This window comes from Pan paniscus, chromosome 17 (genome assembly GCF_029289425.2).
Source record: "Pan paniscus chromosome 17, NHGRI_mPanPan1-v2.0_pri, whole genome shotgun sequence".
In the NCBI taxonomy this organism is placed as follows: Eukaryota; Metazoa; Chordata; class Mammalia; order Primates; family Hominidae; genus Pan; species Pan paniscus.
The window spans coordinates 79,382,372-79,404,145 of NC_073266.2; the positions used below are offsets into that span (position 1 = coordinate 79,382,372).

General features: G+C 42.9%; 1 protein-coding gene across 2 annotated transcripts in view; it reads right to left on the minus strand.

Annotated features, from left to right (window-relative positions):
• Nucleotides 1-21,774, minus strand: part of RNF152 (ring finger protein 152) — an 82,031-nt gene that overhangs the window by 48,651 nt on the left and 11,606 nt on the right. The window contains exon 1 of one of the 2 annotated variants that reach the window (XM_063597351.1): nt 6,985-8,272. The exons of the other annotated variant lie outside the window; for it this stretch is intronic. The gene's annotated coding sequence lies outside the window, so the exon portion shown is untranslated. Of the gene's footprint in view, nt 1-6,984; nt 8,273-21,774 lie in introns of those variants that run through there. 2 annotated transcript variants of the gene reach the window in all.

A 21,774-nucleotide genomic window follows, 5' to 3' on the forward strand; every position in this document is an offset into this window, starting at 1 on the left:
GATATTTATAAAGTTAAAAAGTTACAGTAGGCTAAGATTATTATTGAAGAAAACTATTTTTTATAAATTGAGTGTAGTCTAAGTGTACTGTGTTTGTAAAGTCTACAGTAGTGTACAGAACTGTCCTAGGCCATCACATCCACTCACCACTCACATCCTGAATCACTCAGAGCAACTTCCAGTCCTGCAAGCTCCATTCATGCTAAGTGTCCTATACAGGTGTACCTTTTTTATCTTTTATACAATATTTTTATTGTATCTCTTCCATGTTTGCATAAACAAATACTTATTGTGTGTGTTACAATTGCTTGCAGTATTCAGTATAATAATATGCTGTACAGGTTTGCAGCCTTGGAGCAATGGCTATACTGTATAGCCTACATGTGTACTGGGCTACACCACCTAGGCTTGTGTAAGTGTACTCACTCCATAATGTTCACATAACAAAATCACCCAAAGATGCATTCCTAAATATATATCCCTGTCATCAAGTGAGGCATGACTGTACATGTTACGCTCAGTGTCTTAGTCCATTTAGTGTTGCTAGATAGGAATACATGAGGTTGGGTAATTTATAAAGAAAACAGGTTCATGTAGCTCACAGTTCCACCGGCCAGAAGGTTCAAGACTCGGCATTTGGCGAGGGCCTCAAGCTGCTTCCACTTATGGCAGCGGGTGAAGGGAAGCTGGCATGTGCAGAGATCACATGGTGAGAGAGGAAGCAAGGGTGAGGAGGCAGGCTCTTTGTAACAACCAGCCCTCATGGAAACTAATAGAGTGAGAACTCACTTACCAACCCACAGAACATTCATCTACTCAAGTGGGATCTGCTCCTGTGACCTAAACACCTCCTATTAGGCCCCGACCTCCAACACTGGGCATTAAACTTCAACATGAGATTTGGAGGGCTCAGACATCCAAATTATACCACTAAGGAACATCCTTCACAGCAGTGGCTTGGTTAAATTGGAAAAATGAATACAACTCCATGAGGCCCTCAGAAGAACCTTCCTTCCCAGAAGAAGCTGGGCATTCTAATTCATGTCCTAAGTTGGGGAAGGACCATGAGTGGGAAAAAGTAGGAATTGAGGCTTTTTTCTCCCTATTTACATGTTAATACAAAGCCCTGCCTCCTCCATCCTGACCCCCCATCTCCTCTCTGCCTCCTATGCTTACAGAAAGGCACTAGATGCAGTACTTTCATGTCTACCACCTCATTTAATCTTCATGACAATGTGTGTGGCAGAGGAGGAGGCAAAAATTCTCATTCCCATTTCACACACGAGGAAACTAAGGCTCAGTTGGATCAGGAACTGCCCAGAGAGGAGATGACCATCCTGAAAAGAACTTCAGCTGACAAAGCAAGAGCAAGAGGTGAAGAGCAAGAGGCTTTCAAAAAGGTGGGAGGGAAGATTTCTGATTGAGGGTCTTAAGACCCTCCATGAGGGGGTCCCACCCTGTGCCCTGGGGAAAGGAATGCTAGTGTCATGAAGCTTCGGTAAAAAAACCCAAGTGGACAGGGTTCAAGGAGCTTCCAGACAGCTGAACATGCTGAGGTTCCTGGAGGGTGGCACCCAGGGAGGGCATAGAAGCTCCACACCCTGTCCCCCACCCCTCACCCCACGTGTCTCTTCATCGGTATCCTTTGCAATATCTTTTACAATAAACCAGTAGACATAAGTAGGGGTTTCACCAAGTTCTGTGAGCCGCTGCAGCAAATTCATCAAAGCCAAAGCGGGGGTTCTGGGGACCCCAACTTGAAGCTGGTGGGTCAGAAGTTCCGGGGAGGCCCAGACTTATCATTGATGTGTGGGTAGGGGCAGTCTTGGGGACTGAGCCCTCAATCAGTGGGCTCTGACATTATCTCTGGGTAGACACTGTTGGAAGTGAATTAGAGGATACTCAGCGGGTGTCTCTACTTGTGTGCTGATGATTGTTGTGGTGTGAGAACAAAGAAAATCAGAGAGTTTTCCCTACACACAGCCCAAAATATTATCTTAAAAAAATTTTGAAGACAGGTTAACCAAAGGTTCTGGAAGCCATCCATGTCCAAAACAAACCAAATGTGTTGCCCGTAAAACATCTGCTCTTGAAAAGTAGTCCCGTAGCCAGGCGCGGTGGCTCACACCTGCAATCCCAGCATTTGGAAGGCTGAGGCAGGTGGATCAGCAGGTAAGGAGATCAAGACCATCCTGGCTAACACGGTGAAATCCCGTCTCTACTAAAAATACAAAAAAATTAGCCAGGCGTGGTGACACGCGCCTGTAGTCCCAGCTACTCGGGAGGCTGACGCAGGAGAATCACTTGAACCTGAGAAGCGGAGGTTACAGTGAGCGGCGATCGTGCCACCGCACTCCAGCCTGGCAACAGAGTGAGACTCCGTCTCAAAAAAAAAAAAAAAAAAAAAAAAAAAAAAAAAAAAAAAAAAAGTAGCCCCTTGACTTGACTTTTTTCAGTTGTTCAGGTAACATCACTGTAGACACAATCTGTAGATTCTCCTACTAACTTTTTACATGGAAATAGTTAATATCTTTGGGGAAAAAACTAAGCACATTTTCCAGGCTGGAAAAGCCAAGGCTTCAGCTTTTGCATTCTGTCTCCTTTTGTGCTTCTAAATCTTCAAGCAATCCTGTGTAACCGTATGGCCTGTCCTCAACTAGCATGCTGTACAAAGTGCGTTCTCCTGATTCTGGGCTTCGAAGAGTGCTTGAGAGGTGGGGGCATTACATGCTAATGTCCGAGGACATCTGATGACTGGACAAATCTCTTCCCCAAAGCAACACCTGACAAGAGTAAGGAAGGCAGAGCCAGGGCAGAGTGGCAGGTGTCCAAGGTAAGGACAGGACTGAAAGGGTTAAGCTGAACAGCACTGATGATAAGGAACTTGGGTGGTGAGCTCCCGCTCTAATCGGCTGCCTTTTCCATATATTTTAATCTTTCTCTTTCTGAAAAACACCCAGTCATTGGTCATCAGGAGAACCTGACTTCATCTTTCCTGCCCCTTACAGCCACAATCTGTTTCTACCCATAGAACATTTCTGACATCAAACACATGGGTGTCTGCCACCTCAACAACCAAGTCTCCAACTCTCCAACAACAATCGGGTGTCCCAGAATTCAATTCCATTTTGACCCTAACTACCCGGAGTCGGCACAGACCCCACAGGTCAGGGGCTCAGCCCCACAAGTCTGCCCCCATTTCAGACACCAAGTGTAAGTCCCAGGCCTCCTGTGCTTCTAACTGACTGGCTATCAGTGGGGTTTCTCACAACCCCCTCTCTGGTTTAGTAACTTGTGAGAACGGCTAGCAGAACTCTCTGAGAATGGCTGGCAGAACTCAGGAACAGTTTATGGCTATTACTGGTTTGTGATAATGGATACAACTCAGATCAGCCAAATGGAAGAAATACACAGGGCAAGATTGGGTGCACAGAGCTTCCGTGACCTCTTGGGAGGCGTCACCCTCCCCCAGCTCCTCCAAGTGTTCACCGACCAGAACCCTGTCACTTAGGGGTTTGATGGAGGCTTCGCTGTGTAGACATGGTCGATTAAATCATTGCCCACTGGGGACTAACTCCCTCTTTCGCCCTTCTTCCCTACCAGGAGGTCTGGGATGAGGCTGAAAGTCACAACCCTCTAATCACAGAGTTGGTTCCTCTGGCGACCAGCTGGCACTCTGAGGCCAGCTAAGAGCCCACCAAGAGTCATCTCATTAGCATAAGCTAAGGTATGGTTGAAAGGAGTTTATGGTCGGGCACAGTGCTCACGCCTGCCGAGGCAGGTGGATCACCTGAGGTCCAAGACCAGCCTGGCTAACATGGTGAAACCCCGTTTCTACTAAAAATACAAAAAATTAGCCAGGCGTGGTGGCGCGTGCCTGTAATCCCAGCTACTCAGGAGGCTGAGGCAGGAGAATCACTTGAACCCAAGAGGCGGAGGTTGCAGTGAGCTGAGCTCGTGCCATTGCACTCCAGCTTGGGCAACAAGAGGGAAACTCCATCTCAAAAAAAAAAAAGGAGTTTATGATGAAAAACAAAAGATATTCCTCTAACCTCTATCACCCAGGAAATTACAAGGGTTTTAGGAGCTCAGTACCAGGAAATGGAGGATGAAAACCAAATATATATATTTCTTATTATATCACAATATCATACCCCTAGAACCTGCAGCCAAATTGTCCGGCACATATACTTGGATACCTACCAATAATCATTCTGGGGAAACCACATCTACAAAATGCCATGCCACATTTTGTCAGCTTGAAAATATTAAACACTACTGAAAAAATGTAAGGTTTCTTCTTCAGACTTAAATGTCTACTTATTTCAAAATGAATTAGTAGTTCTCTGGGTTTCATAATGTTTAATTCATTAATAACTACAGCTCGAGAATTTGAAAGGAAATTTCTTCCAGGATAAAATTAAATACAAAACTCTAAGCAGTGATTCATGGCTGTTCCTATCTAAATTACTAATCCATGTGACAAACCTGGTTGGCAGCACAAAAAACGCAATATTATTTGTCCCCCATTGCCTTTATAGACTTTGCTGAATTGTTTTTGCAAACTTCCTAAATCCGAGTACTAGATAATCCCCTGCTAGCAGCTTCCATCCCGTAGTGGAATTTAGTTTAGAGTCTCTGTTGCCACAGAGAGTTTCACAATGGACTAATACTTTGTACCTCAGAAAAGAATTTTCTGAACATTAGAGTTTAGACATAGAGCCCAATGGACTTCCAAGGAAACTCACTTTAAGTTGAAGGCAAATATTCCCGTGACAGCTGTCCCAATCCCCAAAGAAATCTACAAAAAATCTGCTTAAAAACATTTTTTTAAATGCCTATTTTCTTTTAGTTTGCAAGGAAGGCTAGTCAGCTGAGTGTCAATTACATATCTCCCTGTTAGAACAATCAGGCACTAGAGTCATCATGTTGTCCAACAGATGATATAAGGCTTCTTAAATTTCACCAAGCCCTGGTTATTCTGCCTCCTAAAATTTCTCTCAGGTCTATTCCTCCCACTGCCTGGGTTCATTCTTATGGCTGCGTGGAGGAACAGGCAGGAATATTCCTGGCCATATACTCCCACCTCCAAGGGAATTTGGAGGGCTGAGTGGCACAGGGCCCCACCCCCTGTGGTAACCCCTTCCCAAATCATCACAAAGCCCAGCAAACTAGGTTCTCTCTGCCTCTCATCTCTCCCCAGTACCAACCATCCAACCTACTGCTTCTAGACAGCGAGTCGGGCCCAGGTAGCCCCATGGATGGCTACTCCCCACCAGATGCCTTATACACGGGGACTCGTTTATCCTCAGGACAACTTGAGGAAGTCACCCTCATTGTCTTCTTATTACACACCAGGAGCTGGCAGCAAAGATGTTCAAACACTACCCCAAGCTACAGAGTGAGAATCTGCGAGGACAAGATTCACATCCACACTCTCGGCCCGCGTTTCTGTGCTTTGAGCCACCTGATCATGCCATCCCATGGCTCCTTAGTACCAAGAGTGAGGCCACACACCCCAGCAGGGCCTCCGCATCCTTTGGTGACTTGGCTACGTTTCCAGCCTCATCCAACCTATGCCCTCCATCTGCCCTCTATCTCCATCAGTTACTTGCACATGGTATTCCCTGTGCTTCTCCTCCATGTCTCCTCTCCCTGCTGTGTGCTCCTACAGTGACATGTTCATCCCTTCATCAACCATTCACTACTTCCTCCCAACATTGGTGGTGACACTGGGGGTATGACCTCAAAGCAGCAGCTCTGGCTTTCCCCTAGTTGCCCGCTGTCTCCACCGCTGAGCAGCACATGACAAGACAGCCCATAGCTTTGGCACCAAGGAATGCACTAAGGCAAATCATCAGTGAAACTTTAAAAAGCAAAACAACACAAAAAAAAACAGACTTAGGGGCTTGTCCCAAAATGACTGTTAGATCCCTTATAAGCAGGGGTGGAGGGATGGGAAGGGGCTTATGTGGGCTTATTAAACACTGCACATCAGGAATTTTTTTTCTCACCAAACATCAAACATTGCAATCAAGTGAGGGGAGAACACCTAGATGCTCGCCAGCTGAAGTAGGAAGAAAGCCTGTGGCAGATTTTAAATCAGCAAGAGGTGGGAACTCAAGAGTTACCCATGCATGGCAAATACAAAGAGACTGGGGACCGGGTGCGGTGGCTCACACCTGTAATCCCAACACTTCGGGAGGCAGGTGGATCAATTGAGGTCAGGAGTTCAAGACCAGCCTGGCCAACATGGCGAGGCCCCATCTCTACTAAAAATACAGAAAATTAGTTGGGTATGGTGGCATGCTCCTGTAGTCCCAGCTACTCGGGAGGCTGAGGCAGGAGAATCACTTGAACCTGGGAGGCAGAGGTTGCAGTGAGAGGAGATTGCGCCATTGCACTCCAGCCTGGGCGACAGAGCGAGACACCATCTCAAAAAAAAAAAAAAGAGATGACAAACTGAATCTTCAGCTCAGTCTGGTTTTTATAGTTGTTTCCCGGGAGGAGGGGGAGCAGGGGCAAAGAGATATTTGAAAGGAGTTTGGTTGTTTTGTTTTTTATTTTTTTCATTTTAAGGAGGGAGAGCACCCACTATTGATGAAACTGTTATGGCAACCCCCAACCCAGGGTGAACCATATGTAAACCAGGCTGAACTCTCCACATCACCGGCCTCACCATCCTGGGATACAATTCTGACTATAAACTCAGCATCAGATAAACCTAGATATTACCAGCAATGCAGCAGGAAAAATAAAAATAACAACTGAATTCACAGTAATCATTTAAAATGTAAAATACTGCTCTTAAATCCTATAAAATGGCCACGAATGTCCAGTGCACACTAATTCTGTAAGGAACCCCCACTGTACCATAAAAATACCCAAAATGCACATAAAAATACAACTTTACTATTATGTAAATTTAACCTTAAACGAATATGCTAGCTAACACAAACAATATATTAAATCAATTTTGCTCACCTTCTTAGAACTTAACGAGCCTCCTAGGGGCAATTCAGATACCCCAGCTCCTCACTTAGAAAGCTGTCCGAGGAGATTCATGGTAATGTGTGCAGCTGGGCTTTTCCTGGCTCCTCTCTCCAGTCATTTTCCTCGTAGCCAGCACAGGCATTCAGAACAAGTTACCCACGTAGAGGTTGGCCTTCGGGTGTTGCTGTAGACTTACAGCATATATCTGTGTTATGTTTCAGGGATGTTTAAAAGCATGTTAAAAATATGTCCCAATATTTCTCTTTTCCTCCTAGCTTTTTCCAAGTCTCAAGAGCAGCTACACTGCTCAGTATCAGTTCAGAGACCACAGGACAGAGGTAAACCCAGCCCAGCCACCCCTCAGCTGATCCTGCAGGGCACTGGGAAGGCACCAAGGTCATTAGAATAAGTACAGGTTTTAGGTCGGGTACAGTGGCTCATGCCTGTAATCCCAGCACTTTGAGAGGCCAAGGCAGGTGGATTACCCAAGAGTTTGAGACCAGCCTGGCCAACGTGGTAAAATCCCGTCTCTACTAAAAATACAAAAATTAGCCAGGCGTCGTGGCAGGCACCTGTAATCCCAGCTACTCAGGAGTCTGAGGCAGGAGAATCTCATGAACCCGGGAAGCAGAGGTTGCAGTGAGCCAAGATCGCCCATTGCACTCCTGCCTGGGCAACAAAAGCAAGACGCCGTCTCAAAAAAATAAAATAAAAAAAAATAAGTACAGGTTTTAGAAGGAACTTCAAAGTAAATGAATGTCCAGGAAATGAATGAAAAGCATAAATCAGTAGTGTGCCTTGTAGTTATGTGGCAGAAAGACAGAGCAGGGAAGCATGTAGTCAAGTCAGGAGCAGGCATTACAAAGGCAACAGCGCAAAAAGACCAGCAGCATCCACACATCTTCATAGATGACTTAAAATCAGATGGACAATAAATTGCCTATACTTGAGGTTCTTAGGGTTCCCAGCTTCATGATTAGAGTAACTAAAAAGCATTCACCATGTGTAAGAACACAGGTTTTTATAAGCATTTGAGGTTATCAGAAAAGATTCTGAGAATATTCTAACATCTCAGAGGTAATCTCGATTGTTATATAAAATTTCCTAAGTTCACCATGTCTCTCTAAGTAGGATGAGCTAAAGGAAAGCCCAGTCTTAATCATTTCACTGACCACAAAAGCCTAATTAGTAAAATCCAAAGAAATAGGGAATGTCTATCCTCAGATTTCAACTGCTAACTCCACAAAATCACTAGGTGGGGTCAAAAGCTGTCAGGGGCCTTCTTCCAATCATACTTCCAAGCAACTCAAGTGTTCAAAGAAAACTGGTCTCCAAGATTCATCTTTTAGGATACATAAAAACAACCCCTACTTCCAAATAAACATGGGCCATGGAGGTATTGTCTCCTGCACCTGACAAGAGATTCTGTTACTGGAAAAGAACTAAATGTGGAATGCCCTGTCACCTCACCACAGACGGCACTAAAGGTGAACACCCAGAGACCCACTTGATAAAGGAACACAAACTTTTGTGTTATTTCCATTTGTTTAGGTTTACTTTACACTCACACCTTCAATAAAGGATGCAGCAAAGTTTGGCATCAAGAACTTAGCTGATCCAGGAGGGTGCCGGGAAGACACCACAGATCATTAGAATAAGTACAGGTTTTAGAAGGAACTTCAAAGTAAATGAATGTCCACTAAATGAATGAAAAGGAAAACTCATGTAACTGAGTGGGCACACACACACGCACGCACACACATGCACACACCTGGAAGCTTATCATCTTCATAAACTCAGACAAGCCACTTACCCACCAACTTCCTCAGCTTTTATGCATCCATGAACTTGGCACAACAATGATGTAAACAAAAATGAGAAAGTTTATAAGCAGATGTACTTTGGACAGGAAACCATGAAAGAAACAGTGTCACTAGGATTTGCTAGAAGCATTTGTATTCCTTGACAGAGGCTTTTACATTGGGCTTGTTGACTCTGATTTTTATCCATGAAGGAAAAGACAGGCAAGTCACCATATAACTTGTTATACCATAAAAAAGTATTTCCATTTATTCCAAACCTCACGCTCTCTTGGAAAGAAATAATTTGAAAACATGGAAATATTACGTTCCTGCACCCACATTTATCACGAATACCCTGCTTTTAGGATTATAAAGAAGCTGTGTCGGGGTGGGGGTGTGGAAAGCACAGCAGGGAGCTTTTGGTGGTCAAATCCAATTGCAGCTGTGACGTGGCCTCCGCACTCCAAAGAGAAACAGGCTCTCCTGATCCCAGCCTCTGAGGGTGGGATTGATTACTGTAAACACACACAGGCATGGAAATCTTCATGTCTGATGCATTTCCTGTCCTCATCTCCCACGTGGTATTTTCTCACTCTGGGCTGTCCCCTGCTCCGGTTTTTTTCCACCCCAGGAAGAAAGAGGAGACCACGCCTGTCACCTTACCTACTAGCTTGCTGTCCCTCGAGAGAAGGCTTCAAATCCCTGCCGACTCTGCGGTTCCAAAGCCTGCTATGCTGTTTGCCTCTTGGCCAAGCATGAACTCTGAAAGCTACCCCCTGTAGGTTTTCCATCAGGGCATTCTTCCTCTTCTTTTGGATGCAGGGAGAAGGGGAGTTCTTTCAAGGTTAATCAAGAAAGAAAAAGGATCGAGGTCCTATTTTCCTACTATGGTTTATGGACCTCATTTCTTTGGGCCCAGGAAGAAATGAAGTGAAACCCACATAAGGCTCCAGCTCCAGTCCAGGCAAAACAGTTCAGGGGACACAGCATCCCTGTTTCTCTCTGTTCCCCTAACTCCTTCTCAACCTCTGATGCCCACCTGACTCCTAACCCATCACACACATTGCACCCATGATTCCAGCCCCAAATCAGTTCAGCCCAGCTGTCTAGATAATGTGCCACCTTAGTCTTTTCCATATTCCCTCCATCAGACATCCCCGACCCCATCCTGATAATGGCACCCCAAGGCCCTGCACCTGCTTCCCAGAGAGGCTGTTACTAGAATTTACTAGAAGCATTTGTATTTTCTGATAGAGGCTTTTACCTTAGGCTTCGATTCAAATCATTGGCTACTACAACCTCTCGGAGGTGTGTACATGTTACCTTCACAAGGGCACTGCCAGTTTAGGATAGGACTCACAGAAAGTGAACCACCTCCCACCCCCACCCACCTCCCCCCGCCAAAAAAAAAAACAGAAGGGAATTGATTCACCCTGAATTGTCCACCTACCAGCTTCTGGACTCAGACACATCATTTCATTCCTCTGGGCCTGCCTCTGGATTCCCACCTTAGACTACTATTCTGAGAATTAGGTAACACATATACAATACTTAAAACAGCACCAGATACCTTGCAAGTGCTCCAACACATCAAGTTACCAGGATTCATCATCTCCATGACCTCTCGAGATAGATATTACTGGTCTCATCTTAACCCAGAACACAGAGGGTCAGCAAGGATGAGTAATTTACTTAGGATCACAGGGCTGATAATAAACAGAAGGGTTACTGCCCTCAGCCGACCAAATGAACAAAATTCATGCTGTTTTCACCATATCATTAAGAAATGACTCTCTCATGGTAAAAACCAGGCTATTCTGCAGGTTGTGGGATTGTATGGCAGTGGTTCATGGTATCCTGATGCCGAGCCTTCAGAAGGTAAGGCTGGGCTTTGGAGCATGAACAGCCTGGCTTGTTCTGGTAGGGACAACTCATGGCCCACCTTGGAGCTGCAGAGCCCTTGGTCTATCAAGTTACCTCTTTTAGTCTCAGGTTTTACAACTATAAAATAAGAGCAATTTACTTGAGAGGTAGTAAGCCTCTGATAGGTACATATCTTCATGGCAACAACTAAAACTACTTGTGAGGGAGCCTCCAAGAAAGGATCCTATATTAAGGGCAGTATATGGGTCAGTTCTCACATTGCTATAAAGAAACACTTAAGACTGGGTAATTTATAAAGAAAAGAGGCTTAATTGGCTCACGGTTCTGCAGGCTGTACAGTAAGCATGATGTTGGCATCTGCTCGGCTCTGGGGAGGCCTCAGGAAACTTACAAAACATGGTGGAAGGCAAAATGGGAACAGGCATCTTACATGGCAGGACCAAGGGTTGGAGGAGGTGCTATACACTTTTAAACAACTAGGTCTCGTGAGAACTCTATCAGGAGAACAGCACCAAAAGGATAGTGCTAAACCATCATGAAGGATCCACCCCCATGATCCAATCACCTTTCACCAGGCCCCACCTCCAACACTGGGGGTTACAATTCAACATGAGATTTGGGTGGGGACATAGATCCAAACCACATCAGGTAGCAAACCTGATCGTTGAAGTTCCTTCCAGTCCTAGAGGTGGAAACTTCATAGAGCAACAGGCTAGAGACTAACAATGCTTGTTTAAAAATTTAAAAATCTTACTATCAGAGCCAAAACTATTGCTAACAAGCTTGAAAATGTCTGGTTAAAAATTCGAAATTAACTCCTTGCAGTCCAATTTTTAATCACCAAATATTCATGAAACCACGCCCCTCTCCCAACCCCCAATTTTCATGATATATTATAAACCCAAAGTTAGGCCTCTTTCCCTTCTGGCTTGCCCTACACTTGAAAAGCATTTGCTATTCTACTGTAGTGGACTTCCCTCAAAATAACCTCATTATTCTCTTCTTCCACAACTATGTCATTGATATAATGACTACCATCATGATTTTCGCAGCTATTTGTTGTGCTATAATTTCCAGATGAATTTCTGGTATAGAAACAAAACAGTCATAATAAGATTTTACAACTCTATTATTACTAAAGTACACCATGACTGAAATTAAAACTCTAAAATTTTTAGTATTTCATTTTTAATGCCATGCTCATTTTTGTAGTGAGCAAATAATTACTCTAAAGATGTTTATTATTAGTTTATTTTGTTTCTGATAATAGCTTCCTTTTGTTGGTACTTTTCAATAACTTACTGCAAAATTTTGAAAGATTAATATATTTTAATGGACTACAACATATGAATGCTTCTACTTACCAGATTTGGGGTTCTGTCCCGGTTCTGCCACTTGCTAGCACAATCTTGACCAAGCTACTAAAGTTCACTGTGCTTTCTGTCTGCCCATCAAAAAATACAGGGCAAAGACAGAACCTACTCCTAATTATTATGAGAATGAAATTGGGTAACTTCTGCAGAATTTCACAAAATGCTTAAAAGTTAATTATTGCCAAGTATATTAGCAATTTTTTTAACTGACACAAGTACAAATATCAGAGATATTTAAAATTGTACTCAAAATTCTGCAGTCTTCTTTCTTTTTTTTTGTTTTTTGAGATAGAGTTTCGCTCTGTTGCCCAAGCTGGGGTGCAATGGCGCTATCTCAGCTCACCGCAACCTCCGCCTCCTGGGTTCAAGCGATTCTCCTGCCTCAGCCTCCCAAGTAGCTGGGATTACAGGCACGCCACCACATCTGGCTAATTTTGTATTTCTAGTAGAGATAGGGTTTTACCATGTTGGTCAGGCTGGTCTTGAACTCCTGACCTCAGGTGATCCACCCACCTCGGCCGCCCAAAGTGCTGGGATTACAGGCGTGAGCCACCACGCCCAGCCTCAGTCTCCATTCTTAAACACGGGCAGGCCTCACATCTTACAGCAGTGGGGTTACCACCACCATTTGTTTCTTTTTCTGCCCATATAGTGAACTCTAATTGTTTAAAAGTCCGTTATGAACATCAGTTTACCTGACATATTTCTGAGGAAATAACACTTCTTTCCCCACAACCCAAGGAAAGTGGACTTGTTTTCTGAGAAAATGGAACAGTCCAAGTCCAGGGTAGCAGATCTTAGCTAATCGGTACTAATTACTGGGCATTTGTTGAGGCTGATGGAGATGAAATTTTATTAGTAAACAAATCTCATAAAAGGAAAAGTAAACCCCTTGCATCCTCTAAAGTATTTTCCTAATCTATCTTACTAAGCATAGTTTCAATCTCTTTATTCATGATCATTCTTCATACTATAATAAGTGTACTTTGTCTAATTAATTTAATTTTAGAAATATAAAAACTAATTTCATACTTTACTACTATTTTACTTGTTTAGGCTTGAGTATATTTCAGTTCCTGAAAAGCTACCCTGACATCTTAGGTAAAACCAAAGGCAAAATGACATAATAATTTCCCCTAATATTACCTCCTCGCTGCCACAGTTTAACAGCGCATGAACTGACCAAACAGAAGAATCCATCAAGGTAGTCAATGTCTTTTGAAGAGCAGACAAATATAAACCAAGTCACTGGTGATAGCCAACATATTGTATTTCTGATTACAGATACAGGATTCAGCTACCAAAGTGTAGTTAGCGTGCACAGAGTGGAAAGAATGTTTCTTGATGAAAGAGCCCTCAATCAACCAACCAGGACCACTGAAGAAATCACATTCAAAATAATGTGGGACTATTTTAAAAAGCATTAGATCACCACAGTCCTTAAGGAGGCAGAACTAGTAAGAGACATAACAGTTCTCATGGTTACTTTAAGGCCTTTTTAGGGTTTGCTGAAAGTGGCAGTATATAGGCTGAGTGGCAAGAGATGGTGAGGTATATCGGGGTTTATCAATTATAGAACAGGTTCCTCTAGAAGGATATAAAGCATCGCCAAGTAGTTTTAACCTGTGGCTTGTAGTTCTCTGGTGAATAGTTTTGTTAATTTAACTACTTGGGTTTAGGGCTAAGCATAGTGGGGTATCTAATCCCAGTCTGGTTCTTAGCTATTGTGTTTTCAGGATATTGAAGTCATTTCCATAGTGTATTTTATTTCAGCTGGGGTTTTTTACAACTTAGATGAAGTTTAGCTTTATTGGGTACAGACCTTAAACACTCTTTATGCTGACCTGGTGAAAAAAAAAATAAGTAAGATGCTTGAGATGCAAAGATGAACAAGCCCAGCCCTCAAAGACCCACCTGCATCACCGGCCAGCACCTGGCCATCCCCTGGGATATGCCATGGTCTGCAAGATGTTGGAGGCAGCAAAGGCCATTTCCAGTTGGAATCAGGGATTCAGAGATGGGATCTGAACAGGGTATTGAAGGAAGAGTTAGAGTTTGAATAGAAGGATAGAGGAAGAAAGGGAAGGCAGGCATTCTAAATGAGGCAACAACTTGGGTAACACCTGGAGGCTAATGAGTTAACCAATTTGTATGAGAAGGGATCTTCCAACCAGATTCCCAATATTCCAGACAGGGTCCTATATGGAACAGTCCTTAAGCACCGTCTGTAAAATCTTTTCAATATTTTAAATCCAGTTGAAATCATAACCAATTTGGGAATAATAAATATAAGTTAAGCTACATCCTAACTTTAAATAAGACATCAAATTTAATAAGACATCAAATTTAATTGTCAGTGCATGCAAGTGTCCTCTGTTCCAGTAAACAAATTTTTTTTCTTCGTTCCTACAACCCTTCAGACCTATGCCTTTACATGGTCAGCTCTTTAGAGAGCTTCTCTCCCTGGTGGCAAGGTGTTTAAGCCTCACATTCATAATGACCATCTGGGCGTGGATTACCCACGAAGGTACAGCTCTGAACTGTCCACTCAATGCTGCTTCTAAAGCAAACTCTTAATTTCTCCCAAATCTGTTTTTTTCCCTGCAATTTTATATCCGTTACCATTATTTACCCAATACCTCAGACTTAAAAACCTGTGTATGTCTCACCACTCATTCAATTAATCTCCAAACTGCTACTAGCTCTGTCTCTGAAATGTCTCTTGCATTGATTCACCCTCCCATTCCTGCCACCCTCCCCAAGGGCTCAGGTCTTCATTACATCTCTGGACCTCCCCCACCCACCTCCATGGTCTCCCCACCTTCGTCCCTTCCTGCTCCAATCCATATTGATGACTGCCAGATTAAGCTTCTAAAAACACAGCTTTATGACCACATCCTCCTCCAGTCCCCAAACCATCAATGGCTTCCTGTCAAATAAATCCCTAAATCCCCCTCCCACCAACCTTTCCAATCCTTTTTCATACTATTCCTACTCCCATACTCCCATACTACCAGTCCCAGTCATAAAGCATTACTCACTGTCTGGAAGACAGGAGCCACTTACCCCCATGCTGTCACCAATGCCATTCCTCACTGCCATGTGTCCAGATAATTACTGTCTACCCTTCACGGGCATTGTCAAATACTACATTTTTTGTGAAGGCATTCTGAATCCTCTGAATTCCACTACCATTTCATTCCTATACCACCTGGCAATTGCATCCCTTTGTACACATGTTCTTACTCCTGCAGGGTAACCTTCTAAAGGAGCATCTTGGTATAAAAATAACCAAATCAACATGCTAATGAACTACTTTCTGACATGGAAGCATTATGCCAAGAGTTAGGGAAGATACAAGAGCATCAGCTGACAATGAAGTTGAGAAAGTACACTCAGCCCACACAAAAAAATAAGCAATAATATCAACAACTCTTTTTAAGCATCATATACAGATGTTAGTCGAAGTCATGAAAATACAGGAGATCTCAGAGAAAGCACATCTCCTTAACAGAATGACAAGGCTGTGGCAGCATACTGCAGTGGCTTACAGCATCAATGCTGGAGACGTCTTGACTGGGTTCTAATCCCAGCTCTGGCTTTTACTTGCTTTGTGACCTCAGGAAAGTCATTTAGGCTCTCTGTGCTTCAATTTCCTCACCCATATAATAGAGACATTAATAGAACCGTCTACTCTACCCCGTAGGATTGCTGTGAGGAGTATGCACGCACTGTAAGCAAAACCCTTAGAGCCTGGCACACAATTCATGGCGTAAGTGTCAGTCTTATGCTCATTATTATGCAAATGCTTTATATGGGGGAACAAAACACTAGACTCAGATATTTGGAAGTTAAGACACCTAGCAGGATATTTACTGGAAAAAGAGACTTGACCATTGTATCCTCAAGCCAGATTTGCTATATTTCCTGGAGACAGGGATTTTGACTGACAGGTATGGTGAAACTCAGTTGGGGTGGCTCTTTGTACAAAGGATTGAATCCTGTGCAAATAGAACAGGCACACAGACCACTGAACCAAACACAAAGCTTCCAGCCATCAAAAGACTCATCCACAAACAGCCATTGTCTCCCACAAACAACTCCGCTGTTGTCATCCAGATGGGCACCAAATGAAACCATTTGACTTACGTATTTTGGTCAGGGGTTCTGCGTAGACACAATGACAAATACAATTGATTGCAGCAGAATAAATTCAGAATGGTGCACTGAATTTAGTCTGATAAGCAAGTTCTTGGGTTCAGCATTTTACAGGACACTAATCCATGGCATTCAGCTGGACTAAGCATATAAGAGTCCATTTCAAAGACTGTCATATTATACAGTGATTTATTTATTAATGGTGTGGGAAACAGCTGTGACTGCAGGGTATCCACATCTGTCACTGTTCCCAAAAAATGTTAAAATGCATTATACATAAATTGCCACAAATATCTCAACTCGAACTTGTGTTGCAGACACACATACATACACAGTGAAATGAAAACTGCCAGTACACTTGAGGTTTTATTACTTTCTACTGAAAGTATTTATAGCTCAAAGCTGCTTGTTAATCACACGTCAAAATTATTAGGGTGGCAGGGATAACAAATATTATCATCATCTCATTTTCTGACAAAATATAGAAATTACAAGAATTATTGCAATAAGGCTGATGCTGCACAAGAAAAAACAAACAAAATCTGTCCCTTTTTTTGTGTTTGGAATCTCTATTTTTACTCACTACCAGGAATACTGGCACGGCTGCTTCAGCAAAGTCTCTTCATCCCAAATGTCAGGGAAAGTCAGACAGTAGACTGCCAAAATGAACACCCCCAAATCTGAGTGGCCAAATGCAGTAATGGTTTCTCTCTTCTTCACAGTGTATTCCAATGACACTTGGCAAGGGAGCATCTGCTCCACAAGGTCTCTTAGGAACCCAGGTTCTTTCTGCCATATCCTAGGACTTCAGACTTCTCCCCTGGACTCTTGAAACTGACCAGCAGATTAGAAAGAGAACGAGGGTAGAAAAGGCATCCCACTCTGAACTGCCTCTCATTTCCATATACATCCCATTGGTGAGAACCAGTCACATGGCCCCACCTAGGTACAGAAAGTAGTATAGTCGAGTGATTGTCAACTAGGGGTAATTTTGTCCCCTAGAGGACATTTGGCAATGTCTGGAGACATCTTTGATTGAACTGGGACAACTGATACCTAGTGGGTAGAATCCAGGGATGCTACTAAACATCCCACACTGCACAGGACGGTCTTCCCACAATAAAGAATTATCCAGCCCCAGAGGTCAAAATGCTGAGATTCTGGTGAGCATCTAGCCAGCCTCTGCAGCAGTCACAGGTCCATGCTCAGGTCTAACATCATTGTCCACTAACATATACCCTAAGCAATCCCAACAAACTCACGTGTTAATCACTTGTTTGTTCATTTGCTTATTTGAGCCTCCATTCATTGATCCAAACTCCTGAACAAGACAAGATTTCTGTCTTAGTCTGTTTGTGCTGCTACAACAAAATACTTGTGATTGGGTGATTTATAAATAATAAATATTTATTTCTCACAGTTCTGGAAGTTGAGAAATCCAAGACCACGGCACCAGTGGATTCAGTGTCTAGTGAGAGGCCTCCGTTTCCAAGATGACACCTTATTGTTGTGTCCTCACGTGGCAGAAGAAATGGAAGGGCCTGGCAGTTCTCTGAAGCCTCTTCGGGCATTAATCCCATTCACAAGGGCAGAGCCTTCATGGCCTAATCAGCTCCTAAAGGCCCAGCTCTTAATACCATCATCTTGTGGTTTAAGTTCCAACATGAATTTTGGAGGGACATACATTCAAATGATAGCAGTTCCTACAGCTAAAGAACTTACACTAGAGCTGGAGAGGCAACCATACGCAGAATTTTCACACACAGGGTAAGTGGGATTAGAAAGAACAAATGGAAAGGAAAGTAAGTCCGCCTGAGGGAGCTGGAGGAGGATCAACAGGACAAGTAAAATGGGAACGAAGTATCGAAGAAAGTACAGTCTGCCCTCCATATCTGGGTTGCACATCTGTGGATTCAACCAACCATGGATCAAAAATATTCAGGAAAAATAATACTAAATAGTTACCTCCACTCCGAATGTGCACAGACTTCTTCATTTTGTCATTACTTGCTAAACGATACAGTATAACAACAACTTACATTTATATTGCGTTTACATTTACATCATGTTTACATTACATTTGCATAGCATTTACATTGTATTAGGCTTCATAAGTAATCTAGTGACGATTTAAAGTATACACGAGGAAGTGCATAGGTTATATGCAAAAACTATGGCATTTCATATCAGGGACTTGAGCATGCATGGATCTTGGTTTCTAAGGGGGTTCCTGGAATCAGTGCCCCATAGATACTGAGGGACGACTGTATATATGGTACTTATAGCTTTCCATCATTATGCTGTGTTTTGCGGGAGGGCAGAGAGGAAGGATAGGGAGAAAGCGTGTTCCGGGGAAAGGGAACTACACAAAGGAATGGGAATACAAAAGGGTATGATTTATTCCACTTTCTGGTATGGGGTCAGGAAGAAACAGTAACTAGGGAGGGAGGATTGTAAAAACATTTTTTTGAGGCCAGGCACGGTGACTCACACCTGTAATCCCAGCACTTTGGGAGGCTGAGGCAGGCGAATCACCTGCGGTCAGGAGTTCGAGACCAGCCTGACCAACACGGAGAAACCCCGTCTCTACTGAAAAAATACAAAATTAGCCAGGTGTGGTGGCGCACGCCTGTAACCCCAGCTACTCAGGAGGCTGAGGCAGGAGAATCGCTTGAACCCAGGAGGCAGAGGTTGCAGTGAGCCGAGATCGCGCCACTGCACTCCAGCCAGGGCAACAAGAGCGAAACTCCATCTCAAAAAAAAAAAAAATTTTTTTTTGTTCACAGCTTTTTAGAAGTGTATTCCGAAAAATCCTAAGCTCCCAGACTCTGACAGAATCTCTCACATAACTATATACACTGGTGTTCAATTAAGTGGCCCTTCTAGAAACAATTCACACCACCTGACTTCACAGAAACCTGAATTAGCACAGGACAAAACTCGGGTAATAGCCAGAAATCTTGCTGCAAATTTCCCAACAAAACTTGACACCCAAGCTATCAAACAACCCATTCTCTAAGTCAACATCAAACATATTCAACAGATGGGTGGCCAAAATTGTCCATCTTTGTTCCCAAAGACAGGTCCGCAAAGAATTCAGATCTCTTCCTAAATTACGTTACACTGAACCAGTTTTCAAAATGCTTTTGAACCCTAATCCCAGTTGTGAGTGTGGCTCACAGGCAGTTAAGAGGAAGGACTCAAGCCAGCCTGCCCAGGGTCACATATCCCAGTTCCAGCTCCAGTACAAACTCGCCACGTAACCTTGGACAAGTCACCGGGCTTTTCCAAGTTCCACTGCCTCCCAGATAACGTGATTAAAGCACTTTAAACTGAAAGCACCCAAGCGTCTAATAAACACTATCTACTACTATATTTCTACTACAGTTATCTCCCCCACTCTCCCAAATTGTCTTTTGGTTGTCATGAAATACATTGTGGAATCCAAGATAGTTAGGAAAGGGAAATATCTGATAAATTTCCATGTCATTTTGTAAAACATTATTAATAATAACTTCAATTTGCATCAGGCAAAATGTTTTTAATTACGAAGCCAACACCACCATGTAAACAGTTGTTCTTCATTTTGACTGAAACTGAATTTTGAAAATACCATACACCTACACAATTCTTTACCCTTATTCTTCTCTTTACTCACTCCTCCTCCCTCAAACTGTTGTCTTTCTCTCTCTAGTTTTCTTTTTTTTTTTTTTGAGATGGAGTTTCACTCTTGTTACCCAGGCTGGAGTGCAGTGATGCAATCTCAGCTCACTGCAACCTCCGCCTCTGGGGTTCAAGCGATTCTCCCATCTCAGCCTCCCAAGTAGCTGGGATTACAGGCACATGCCACCACGCCCAACTAATTTTTGTATTTTTAGTAGAGATGGGGTTTCCTCATATTAGTCAGGCTGGTCTCAAACATCTGACCTCAGAGGATCCACCCACCTCAGCCTCCCAAAGTGCTGGGATTAGGTGTGATCCACCGCACCCGGCCTTCTCTCTCTCGTTTTCTTATTTTCACTGTAATCAGCTTGGGGAAAACAAAATGTATTTAGCTGTTAAGTACTATAGATTATATCGAACGACACCAGTCACCTGGCACTAAAAAGCCTCATAAAAGGAAGAAATTTGTTTCTTTACAAGTCAGAATCTCAAGGGAGAAATAAAAATGAGGGAAGCGGACTCCAGAACCCAGAGGACAATGAGTCTGTTCAGAACTGCTTCCTCTGATGGGAAGAGGAGAAGTGCAGATTGCAGGCAAACAACCCATTTCTAGGGTTTCTGTCTCAGTAAAATCACATTCACCTTTACTAAAAGCGGTAACAGAAGCTAATACTGTTGCCCTTTGCAATAGTCAAAGACATGAAATCAAATGAATGCTGAAGCAACTAGAACTAGGCTGACTCAGGTTTAGAATCCAAAATTGATTATCACTGTCTTCCTAATTTATAAGGAATTCTAAATTATCTAGATGGCATCTATTTTTCAATCTTCATTGCAAACTAGATTTGCCCCCAAGAGAATGTTATTTTAAGGAGCACAAAGAGAGGGTTTAGCATCTCCACGCACAAGTTCTACAAATAAGATGAAATAAATTTGGGGTGAAATCTGACATGTTCTTATTTCCTTCTCAGAGAAGACATTTTTCCTTGTTAATTAACAGTCTTCTTATAGGACAGTGTGGACTGCCTTGAGATGCAATTCTTAAATAACTTATTGTTTTGTTATAAGATGTAGGGTCTATGAACAATTAATTTTTAATAGATCTGACACCTCTGTTGGAAAAAAGAAAAGTAAACTACGGTTGAGCATTCGGATTCAAACATCCGAAATCCGAAATGCTCCAAAATCAGAAACTTTTTGAGTGAAAACATGACACTCAAAGGAAATTCTCATTGGAGAATTTTGGATTTTGGATTTTCAGATGTGGAATGCTCAACCAGTAAATATAATGTGTGAATATTAAGTGTAATGCAAATATTACAAAATCCAAAAAAATCCAAAATCCAAAACATAGATTAGCCTGTACTTAATCTGCAGAGAAACAAACTCTTTGTACTAATATTTAGCACTGTGTGTGTAAAAATAAAGGCAATTTATTAAATGCATTCTGTTTGCCTATAAAATTCCCCTTCCAAAAACAAGTCATTTGCCTTTTTATTCAGTGAAGTAATAGACTATGAAGAAATCTGGCTTGCCAGGAACACAGTGAACACAGTATCTTGGTGTGCATGATGATTACATGGGAAAGAGGCACGCAAGTGTCTGGCAATTGCCTTCAGGTGCTCTGTGCATGAGGTTACAGAACTGGCAACCAACAAACTAATCACTGTTGCTGGCAATTTGCTAAGGTTCCAAGGAGAAAGAGAGCACAAAGGGTTATCATTTGAGGCATCAGCTAAATACTAGAAGAATTGGTGGCTTGGCTAAGGGCCTTATCAGTCTCCATCAATCCCACATGTTAGTAATGGAGACTCAGAGAAAGAGGAAATGCTGGCAAATTGGAGTCCAGCTCCTGAGATCTCTAAGAGCTCTGCTATAGGGTGGAGCCAGGCCTGGTTCCC